The following is a 10000-nucleotide window of genomic DNA, read 5'->3' as shown; positions in this document are numbered from 1 at the left end:
TCAAGAAACTTAACGGAATAACATGACAGAAGAAAACGGGAAGATGTACGTGGTTCCCCCTCGAAGAACTCCACACCCAAGGAGACATAACGAGACTGAAGCACCTGGTGACCATTGTGTGTGTGCCCGGTGTTCTCTTCACTTGCCACAACGTACAAAATACAAGCTGCTAACCCATCCAGAAACGTCCGAACCCAAGCCACCCACCTAGCCTAACCTACCGGTGCATAGAAAACGTGGATATTTGTGAACCGATATTTTCCATACGTATTTTGTAATTTGTATGGTGGGACTATAACGTATAAGTTGAGAGGAAGCCCAGATTCACGAAGCAGTTACGCAAGCACTTACGAACGTGTACATCATTCCTCAATCTTTGACGGCTTTGGTTACATTTATTAAACAGTTTACAAGCATGAAAACTTGCCAATCAACTGTTGTTATTGTTATAAACAGCCTCCTGGTGCTTCGAAGCTCATTAACTGTTTAATAATTGTAAACAAAGCCGCCAAACATTGAGAAAAGATGGACAGGTTCGTAAGTACTTGCGTAACTGCTTCGTGAATCTGGCCCCAGGTGGTCGACCGCATGACAAAGCTAAAGGCTATAACTCTAGCGATTAGGAAGTGGAGATTAGATTACAGAAAAGGGAATTACATAAGAGAAAAAGAATGTAACTATTAAATGGGAGGAGATAGGAGACATAGGGAGAAGACGGTCCAAGAACAATTACATACTGACAATAAGATATATAAGTTTGAGAGGCCCTAGCTAACAGCCCAGCAGCAGTAGAAACATGAAAACAACGGAAAACAGAAGGGAATTGGAACCGTGGCATCTGCACTAAGAATCAACACGTGTATATATATATATATATATATATATATATATATATATATATATATATATATATAAATATATTTATATGTACAAAAAGTAAGAACTCTTGTATATAAAAAATATAACAAATAAAAAAGTATATTAAAACTATAACATTACATCCAAAAGTTATAAACACCTCAAATTATTACATAATCAAATACGAAGAAAAACGGCAGAGACCGAGTGACAAGATTATGCTAGAGTGGAGGAGATCATACACACATGACAATGTCCATCAAAACTATACAGGAAATATACTTAAATACACTTGAAATACCCGGTCTATACATGAAATACACATTACCACAATTCATGATGTTCAAACTTTCACTGATAGTGCTTCACTATTCTTGTGAATTGAAAATTTAGACTCAATTTAGAATTTAGACTAATTGCATGTGTCTACATTTTAAATGTATACTGCAATTACGAATCATTTTCATCAGAACCAAAACACCTAAGCTAATATACCTTAGGTCTTACTATGTACAGAATTATAATATTTATTAATATTCATTTAAGAGAATTAAATTCCCATTGTCGGGGACAAGAAGCCTGTGTATATGTTATACTTTGGGCTTGTATATCCGCCAAGGTCGAATTATTGACCCCACCTCACGATGCAGCCCGCAACAATTGATCAACCGGTACTAGGTGAGCAGAGGCATCAGGTAATCATCCCGTCCTCAAACCAGGTCCATTCCATCCAGCGGTTGACCCCACAGACGCATTCATCAATTTTAACATGCTATTCATTCAAAACGGAACTTTTCTCGAATATAAATTTTGTATTATAATATCTTGAGGTTATCTTGAGATGATTTCGGGGCTTTTAGTGTCCCCGCGGCCCGGTCCTCGACCAGGCCTCCACCCCCAGGAAGCAGCCCGTGACAGCTGACTAACTCCCAGGTACCTATTTACTGCTAGGTAACAGGGGCATTCAGGGTGAAAGAAACTTTGCCCATTTGTTTCTGCCTCGTGCGGGAATCGAACCCGCGCCACAGAATTACGAGTTCTGCGCGCTATATTAGCATATTGTGCATATATAGGCATAGGTTAGGTTAGGTATTTAGGTTCTGTTGGCGATTATTTGTATTACGTGGGTGAAGCATTTACAGCGTTGTGGTTCGAACACCAGTCGTCAGTGAAGCACTTGTTCCGGAAGTGTTCGGACGTCAGCAGTTGTGAGTCGCGTGTAAACCGCTTTTCATTCGTTGTAAACCGCTTTTCATTCATTGTAAACCGCTTTTCATTCATAAACAGCTGGGGGTTTGGCGGGTGAATGGAATGGACTTTGGGTCTTTGTTTAGAGGACAGGCTGAGGTTGGAAAACGAATTAGATTTTCAACTCGGGTTCAAAATTCCGAACATTCCTCAAAGTTATCGAAGCAGGTTTTGAAGCACCGCTCGTTATCTCTAGGTCATTCAGGCAGCCTGCATCCACCACCAAGAGCCATATGCTCGTTAAGACATCTACCAAAAACCGCTATTTTTTAACGAAAACCTTTAACTTTAACTTTACACACAACTTACAACTAATAATGTTCAAAACCTTTTCCCAAACGATATCTCTCGTCCAATGTTCAAATGCTTAGGCCTAGCTAGCCAATAATCTAGCCTAGGCCTAGCTATATACAAAATTATATATAATAATAATAATTTATGTTTGAAAAATCTACATTTTGGGTGCACAGTTTTTTTAAATTGATGAATGTTTTTTTGAGGGGTGTCAATTGGTGCTAGTACAAGCCTAACCTGGATGCCATCCAGGCGGCTTGCAATCCAGGCAAACACACACACACCTTCACCAGGTGTGTGTGTGTGTGTGTGTTTGAGGAAAGCGCAGTCAGGACCATGAATATACTAATTGCAATAGCATAGTGTTGATGGATACGTCTAACAGCCATTTCCTAACCCGCATGTAGTGATACCGCAGGGACTAAGGCTGTAATTATACTATGTAATCTAACGTTAACTCGTTTACCTATTTAGTTTAAATGTTCAAAAATGTTTTTACATATAGATTCCCTTATTTATCCTATATTGTTTTCCTGTATATTTGAAGTTATTTACCAAGTTATATAACACCTGTGATATATGGTTTTATATTTCGTATGATTTTCATTTTTCAAACTAATGTCGTAGTTTTGGGATGGTTGAGAATGAGAGCTTTGGCCGCATATTTCCGTAGCATATGTTATTCTGTGTGTTAGCATAGGTTATACTGTGTATTAGCATATGTTAGACTGTATGTTAGCATGTTATATAAGGCTGGGTCGAATACCCCAGGTATAAGAACCCTTATTCTTACAGATATTACGGCAAGAACAGGTGTTTGAATACCTGTTCAAACACCTGCCCTTGCCGTAATCCCATGCCAGCCTACGCAACTAAAAAAAAATCCCTTCGAGCAAGTTCACTAAATTTCTATAAATGCCGGTGTCTAAAAGCCGTATACGCCCCGCTAAAGTAAATATATATATATATATATATATATATATATATATATATATATATATATATATATATATATATATATATATATATATATATATATAAACATTAAGTAAGAGTGACATAGCCTCTTTCACATTCAAGCAGTTTTCAGAAATGAACATAAATCGGTTATCTCTTTTACTACGTAAGAAATATCCCGTTACACATTCTTCATCAGTTGATTGCACTCTGCAAGAGGCTCAAGAGCCTTAACTTTCACTATATTAATGGCAACATTGCCTTCAGTATTAGGGAAGAAAAATTAGCTGTTTTTTTTAACTCTCAATGGCTACTCTCAGCCTATGTCAAATTTAATACATTATCGGTGGCGTTATTCAAAGCTGTGGAAGCCTATTCAATGTATATATATAAAAGGCGGGAGAAATTGTCACCTTTTTTTATACTACTAAATGTCCTTTAATGGTTTGGTGGTAATATATATATATCCTTTATGATAAGGTTTCTGATTACCCAAAAAACTTGTTGATGAGACCCGGCAATGAGTTATTTTCTCTAAAAGGAGTTTCAGATTTCCTTAAGAATGTATTCTGGGGAAATTATATTCCGTGTTTATTCACAAATATGCGTTTTCCGCGAAAAAGGAATCATTAGGAAAAATGTGAGTTTAGCAACTCATGTTGCCTGGCCTGAAGCCTATCCCTCCTCGTAAAATAGTTGAATGCTGAGGGTGAGCAAATTTCTCTAACTTCAAGATTTGATTGGATTATATTATTTTATAGGATTTGATTGGATTATATTATTTTGATTGGATTATATTATTTTGATTGGATTATATTATTTTGATTGGATTATATTATTTTGATTGGATTATATTATTTTGATTGGATTATATTATTTTGATTGGATTATTATTATTCAGTTTTTTAGGCTAACTAGTCGTATTTTTTTTACCGAGTGGCAAATAGTGAATATAGGCTGAGAGAAAGTGTTGGGCGCCTATCATATTCCCTCTGCAAGTTGTAATATGTTGATAATCTTGCAAGAGAAAATTCAAAGAAAAATTGTCAATGCCAGTTGCCCTCGTGACCTCTCGTTTAGTGAGTCGGCGCTTTCTTTATAATTGGGTGATTAGTCTTACCCGCATTCCACTTTATGGCATCGTTTTAATATATAATGAACTGTGTTTCTCTCAATCTGTGTGTTTGTGTAATTTGTATTTTTACGTAAGTTTAGTTACAGGATGAGAGCTACGCTCGTGGTGTCCCGTCTTCCCAGCACTCTTTGTCGTATAACTCTTTGAAAGTACTGAGTGTGTATGTGTAAATCTTGAAAGGCCCCAAAGCAACAAACAGTTTTTCAACAGTGAATGATCCCTCAAGGAGTCGAACTGAGGCCGTCAGAGTGGCAGCCTAGTCTATATAAGTATCCGAAGGTCCTGAGACACAAACATGCATCTATTTATATAATAGAAATTTGACATTAGCAGTCAGTAGTGAGTTTTAAAATTCCCGCAGGTAGCCAGCGGAGGCGCCGGACCCAAAGCGACCTCGCGCCACCATTGTTGACATCGTCATTGAGGACAACCCGCCCGTGTCGTTCACTGTTATTTTCACCGGTTTACAGCTGTTTATCTCAAACCTTTCGCGGGATAACGAGTGTGGCGCGTTCGTCAAGAGCTACCGGTGCTTCGCGGTCAAAAGAGAACTGGGATAAACATCACTTTAGCCGGGAAATGTAAGTATTAATTGTGTGTTTTGGGGTGATTGGCGGGTTTGGTCCTATCAGTCCGGGTCACGACTAGCTTTTAAGCGTTTAAACCACTGGCCAAATCCTGCTACCTGGATTGTACCTGTATGGGGTTTTGAGGCTTGTTCTACTCCCCCAAGCCCGGCCCGAGGCCAGGCTTGACTTGTGAGAGTTTGGTCCACCAGGCTGTTGCTTGGAGCGGCCCGCAGGCCCACTTTGTTTACATTGATGAAACAGTTTACGAGGTTGTAAACTCCACAACACAAGGTTGTTATTGCTATAAACAACCTCGTATAGTGCTTCGGGGCTCGTAACCTGTTTAATATATATAAACAAAGCCGCCATGATTGTGGAAAGATGTACAGGTTTCGTAAGTGGTTGCTTAAGTTTCGATCCTTCAGATTAGGCAAAACGGCTGAATTTCTGACGTAGTGGTACAAGCTGTATTGTAGATCTGTATTTTACTAGTACTGTAACCTATTATTTCATGTATTGTACAAGTTCTGTAACCTATTATTGGGTTCAAGCCTCTGGCATGTAATATATATATATATATATATATATATATATATATATATATATATATATATATATATATATATATATATATATATATATATATATATACATTATGTATATATATATATATATATATATATATTTATACATATACATACATATATATATATATATATATATATATATATATATATATATATATATATATATATATATATATATATATATATATATATGTTGTACCTAGTAGCCAGAACTCACTTTTCAGCCTACAATGCAAGGCCCGATTTGCCTAATAAGCCAAGTTTTCATGAAATAATATATTTTCTCTAATTTTTTTCTTATGAAATGATAAAGCAACCCATTTCATTATGTAAGAGGTGAATTTTTTTTTATTGGAGTTAAAATTAACGTAGATATATGACCGAACCTAACCAACCCTACCTAACCTAACCTAACCTATCTTTATAGGTTAGGTTAGGTTAGGTAGCCGAAAAAGTTAGGTTAGGTTAGGTAGTCGAAAAGCAATTAATTCATGAAAACTTGGCTTATTAGGCAAATCGGGCCTTGCATAGTAGGCTCAGAAGTGAGTTCTGGCTACTAGGTACGACATATATATATATATATATATTATTAAATATGACCGAAAAAGTAAGATTAATAATTCTAACACGAATTTTCTCAATCTTTCGTACATTACGCTTCACTGTTGGAGGTAAATCAAAAATCACTTCTCCAAAATTCATTTTTATTTCTAGTCTGACGCGACACGGGCGCGTTTCGTAAAACTTATTACATTTTCAAAGACTTCACAAATACACAACTGATTAGAACTTACGTATCTCTGAGTTTATATCTACATTTGAGTGAGGTGGGAAGGGTGATGTGGCATTAGAACAAGATGGGATATTAATAGGGTATTAAAAGTATCAACACAAGACAGAACAGAAACAATGGGTATTGAATAGAAGTGTTTGTAGAAAGCCTATTGGTCCATATTTCTTGATGCTTCTATATTGGAGTGGAGTCTTGAGGTGGGTAGAATATAGTTGTGCAGGACTCAAGACTCCACTCCAATATAGAAGCATCAAGAAATATGGACCAATAGGCTTTCTACAAACACTTCTATTCAATACCCATTGTTTCTGTTCTGTCTTGTGTTGATACTTTTAATACCCTATTAATATCCCATCTTGTTCTAATGCCACATCACCCTTCCCACCTCACTCAAATGTAGATATAAACTCAGAGATACGTAAGTTCTAATCAGTTGTGTATTTGTGAAGTCTTTGAAAATGTAATAAGTTTTACGAAACGCGCCCGTGTCGCGTCAGACTAGAAATAAAAATGAATTTTGGAGAAGTGATTTTTGATTTACCTCCAACAGTGAAGCGTAATGTACGAAAGATTGAGAAAATTCGTGTTAGAATTATTAATCTTACTTTTTCGGTCATATTTAATAATATATGTCTACAGGAAAGACTGCTACCAAAATATACTAATATATATATATATATATATATATATATATATATATATATATATATATATATATATATATATATATATATATATATATATATATATATATATGGGAAGCCATATGCTCTTTTGTGCAATTGCTTGATCGCAAGGCTGTGTAGATAAACGTTCACTTTTGCTTAGAAATCTTTCACTTTTTCGTAGGAAACGTTCAGCGTTACATACAAAAACGTTCCTACTACGGTGCTTTAGTTTGTACTAATACGTCATATTCTTAACGGATTGGTGGTTTCCGAAAGAGCCGAGATGTATTAGGTGAGAGAACAGGTTATCTGGGGATAAAAACCGGTCAGGTGTCACGCACATGTAAGTGGTCAAGTGGAGTCCCACAAGGCTCGGTTCTGGGACCAGGCTCATTCCATGTTATTCCTTCCCCCCCCCCCCCCCCAGCACTTGGGGCTGGACGGTAGAGCGACGGTCTCGCTTCATGCAGGTCGGCGTTCAATCCCCGACCGTCCGTAAGTGGTTGGTCACCATTCCTTCCAACCGTCCCATCCCAAATCCTTATCCTGACCCCTTCCCAGTGATGGGGCTCTTATGATCGGGCTCTATGATGGGGCTCTATGATGGAGCGCCATGATGGGGCTCCATGATGGGGGCTCTATGATCGGGCTCTATGATATAGGTTCCCGAATGATGTTGTGACGTTCGCTGATGTAGAGTATGCGGCTGGCGTAGTTACCTTGAAGTGTTTCCGTGGCTTAGCGTCCCCGCGGCCCGGTCGTCGACCAGGCCTCCAAGTCTCTCCAGGCGTAGAGTATGCTGCTGACGGCAGGTTAGGATGAGGGTACTCTAAATTGATCGTTTTCTTAACCAGGTATTTTTGATGTAGTGAACATGTCTCTGTGTCGCGTGATAGGTTGTTAGTAGTTTTCGTCATGTAGTAGTAGGCATCCTTCAGTCTCGGGAGACTATGGAGTTGCGCCCTAGTTGTCAATCCTGGTGCAGCGTCTGGTGTGACTGATGAGGCCAATCCGAGAGTGGCAGTCCATCCCACACCGAGCACAAACGAAGTCCGATTCTGGTCTGTCTTCCTGGTTACCGGCTTTCCTTCTCTGTCTCTTTGCCTCCGATTCCTTGGCAAGTGACTCCTCGAACTTGGAGAGACCTCGTTGAACAGACTGCCTCCAGGCTGAACGGTCTGCAGCCAGTGTCTCCCATATAGCAAGATCGACGTCCATGGCTTTCAGGTCCCTTTTGCATACGTCTTTGTACCGTAGCTGGGGCTTGCCTACTGGACGCTTTCCCTGCCTCAGCTCTCCATACAGGAGATCCTTGAGGATCCTGCCGTCGCCCATTCGCACAACGTGCCCGAGCCAGCGCATTCGTCTCTGTTTCAGCATTGTGTACATGCTGGTGATTCTTGCTCTCCCCAAGACGTTGTTGTTTGTCACCTTGTCCTGCCAGGTGATGTCCAAGATGTGTCTAAGGCAGCGCATGTGGTAGGCATTCAGCCGTCTTTCCTGACGGGCGCGGAGTGTCCAAGACTCACTGCCATAAAGGAGAGTGCTCAGGACACAGGCTCTGTAAACCTGAATCTTAGTATACTCAGTCAGCCTATTGTTGGCCCACACTCTCTTTGTCAGTTTGGACATGGTAGTAGATGCCTTATGGCATATAATCATATCGTCATGTATGGCATATAGAAAAATAGGTATGTGTTTTATAAATAAATATGTATTTTATAATTGAATATTATAATACATTAAATATGTATTTTATAACTGAATATTATAAAATATTAAATATGTATTTAATAATTTAATATTATTAAATAATAAATATATATTTTATAATTGAATATTATAAAATATTAAACATGTATTTTATATTATTTTATAAAGTAACAAAAATAGTATTCTTTAACTGAGCTGTTATCACACAATAACTGTTATAATGGAGTTAGGAATCACTGTAGTTAGTATACACACCAACACAGTTGGACAAAAAATACCTAAGTATCACCCAAAGTTCCACGGAAATTTAGAACATGGAAATTGTTAACGGTAACTGAAGAATTCTTGTGAGCTGACCAAGACCAAGAGACGAGGACGGTGCCGTGAGTGACCCCTCACGCAGGTCAGGTCACGCCAGGTCACCAGTCGAGGTGGACAGGTGTGTGACCAGCTGGAAAGTGTTCAGGTGTGACGGGGGGGGGGGGAGATGGAGGGAAGGTGGTAGAGAGTATGGAAGGAATAAAATGGACAGAGAAGGAGGAACAAGCCGTAGACAGGGCCAGGAGGTAGACAGGGTTAAAAGGTAGACAGAACCAAGATTAGAACGTATAAGAAATGGAGAAAGGGAAGTTAGGCGTTTAAACAACGGCTTAGGTATATACAAAGGAGTTATAATGATAAACAAGGGAATTACAGGGCATAAACAAATAGTTTAAGGGGGGGGGGGGAATAGGTCTGAACCCACAACAGTGGGGTACGAACTTAACTTCGTTTTAGGAGGGGAATAAGTAAGTAGTGGTTTGAGAATAGAATACTGTCTCAAGTATGTTCTTGAGACAGTTCAATAGGTCTCAAGAATAGGCTGCCTACCCTAATGGGTGAAAGGGTGGGGAGGGGGGGGGGGGGTTTACACAGGACCCGTTTAGTATGACCCAAAAGTCCTATATAGTGCCGTAGAATACACAAGAACTATGTGCATTCATTCATACAACTACACACTCACGCATACACACAGAAGGGAACTTTCAGGAGAAAGCACTAAGCCATTACGACTATATAGCATTAGGAACGGTTCATTGTGTGGACCATTTATCCACCAGGATGGTCCGATATGGTCCAGGGTGGACCATTTATCCACCAGGATGGTCCGATATACTCCAGGGTGGACCATTTATCCA

At 38.9% G+C, this 10000-nt stretch overlaps 1 protein-coding gene across 1 annotated transcript in view; it reads left to right on the top strand.

The window, feature by feature from the left end:
- Nucleotides 1–10000, top strand: part of LOC138363691 (streptococcal hemagglutinin-like) — a 56090-nt gene that overhangs the window by 29688 nt on the left and 16402 nt on the right. The gene's annotated exons all lie outside the window — the stretch shown is intronic.

This window comes from Procambarus clarkii, chromosome 11 (genome assembly GCF_040958095.1).
Source record: "Procambarus clarkii isolate CNS0578487 chromosome 11, FALCON_Pclarkii_2.0, whole genome shotgun sequence".
In the NCBI taxonomy this organism is placed as follows: Eukaryota; Metazoa; Arthropoda; class Malacostraca; order Decapoda; family Cambaridae; genus Procambarus; species Procambarus clarkii.
This window is presented reverse-complemented; position numbering and strand designations above follow the sequence as displayed.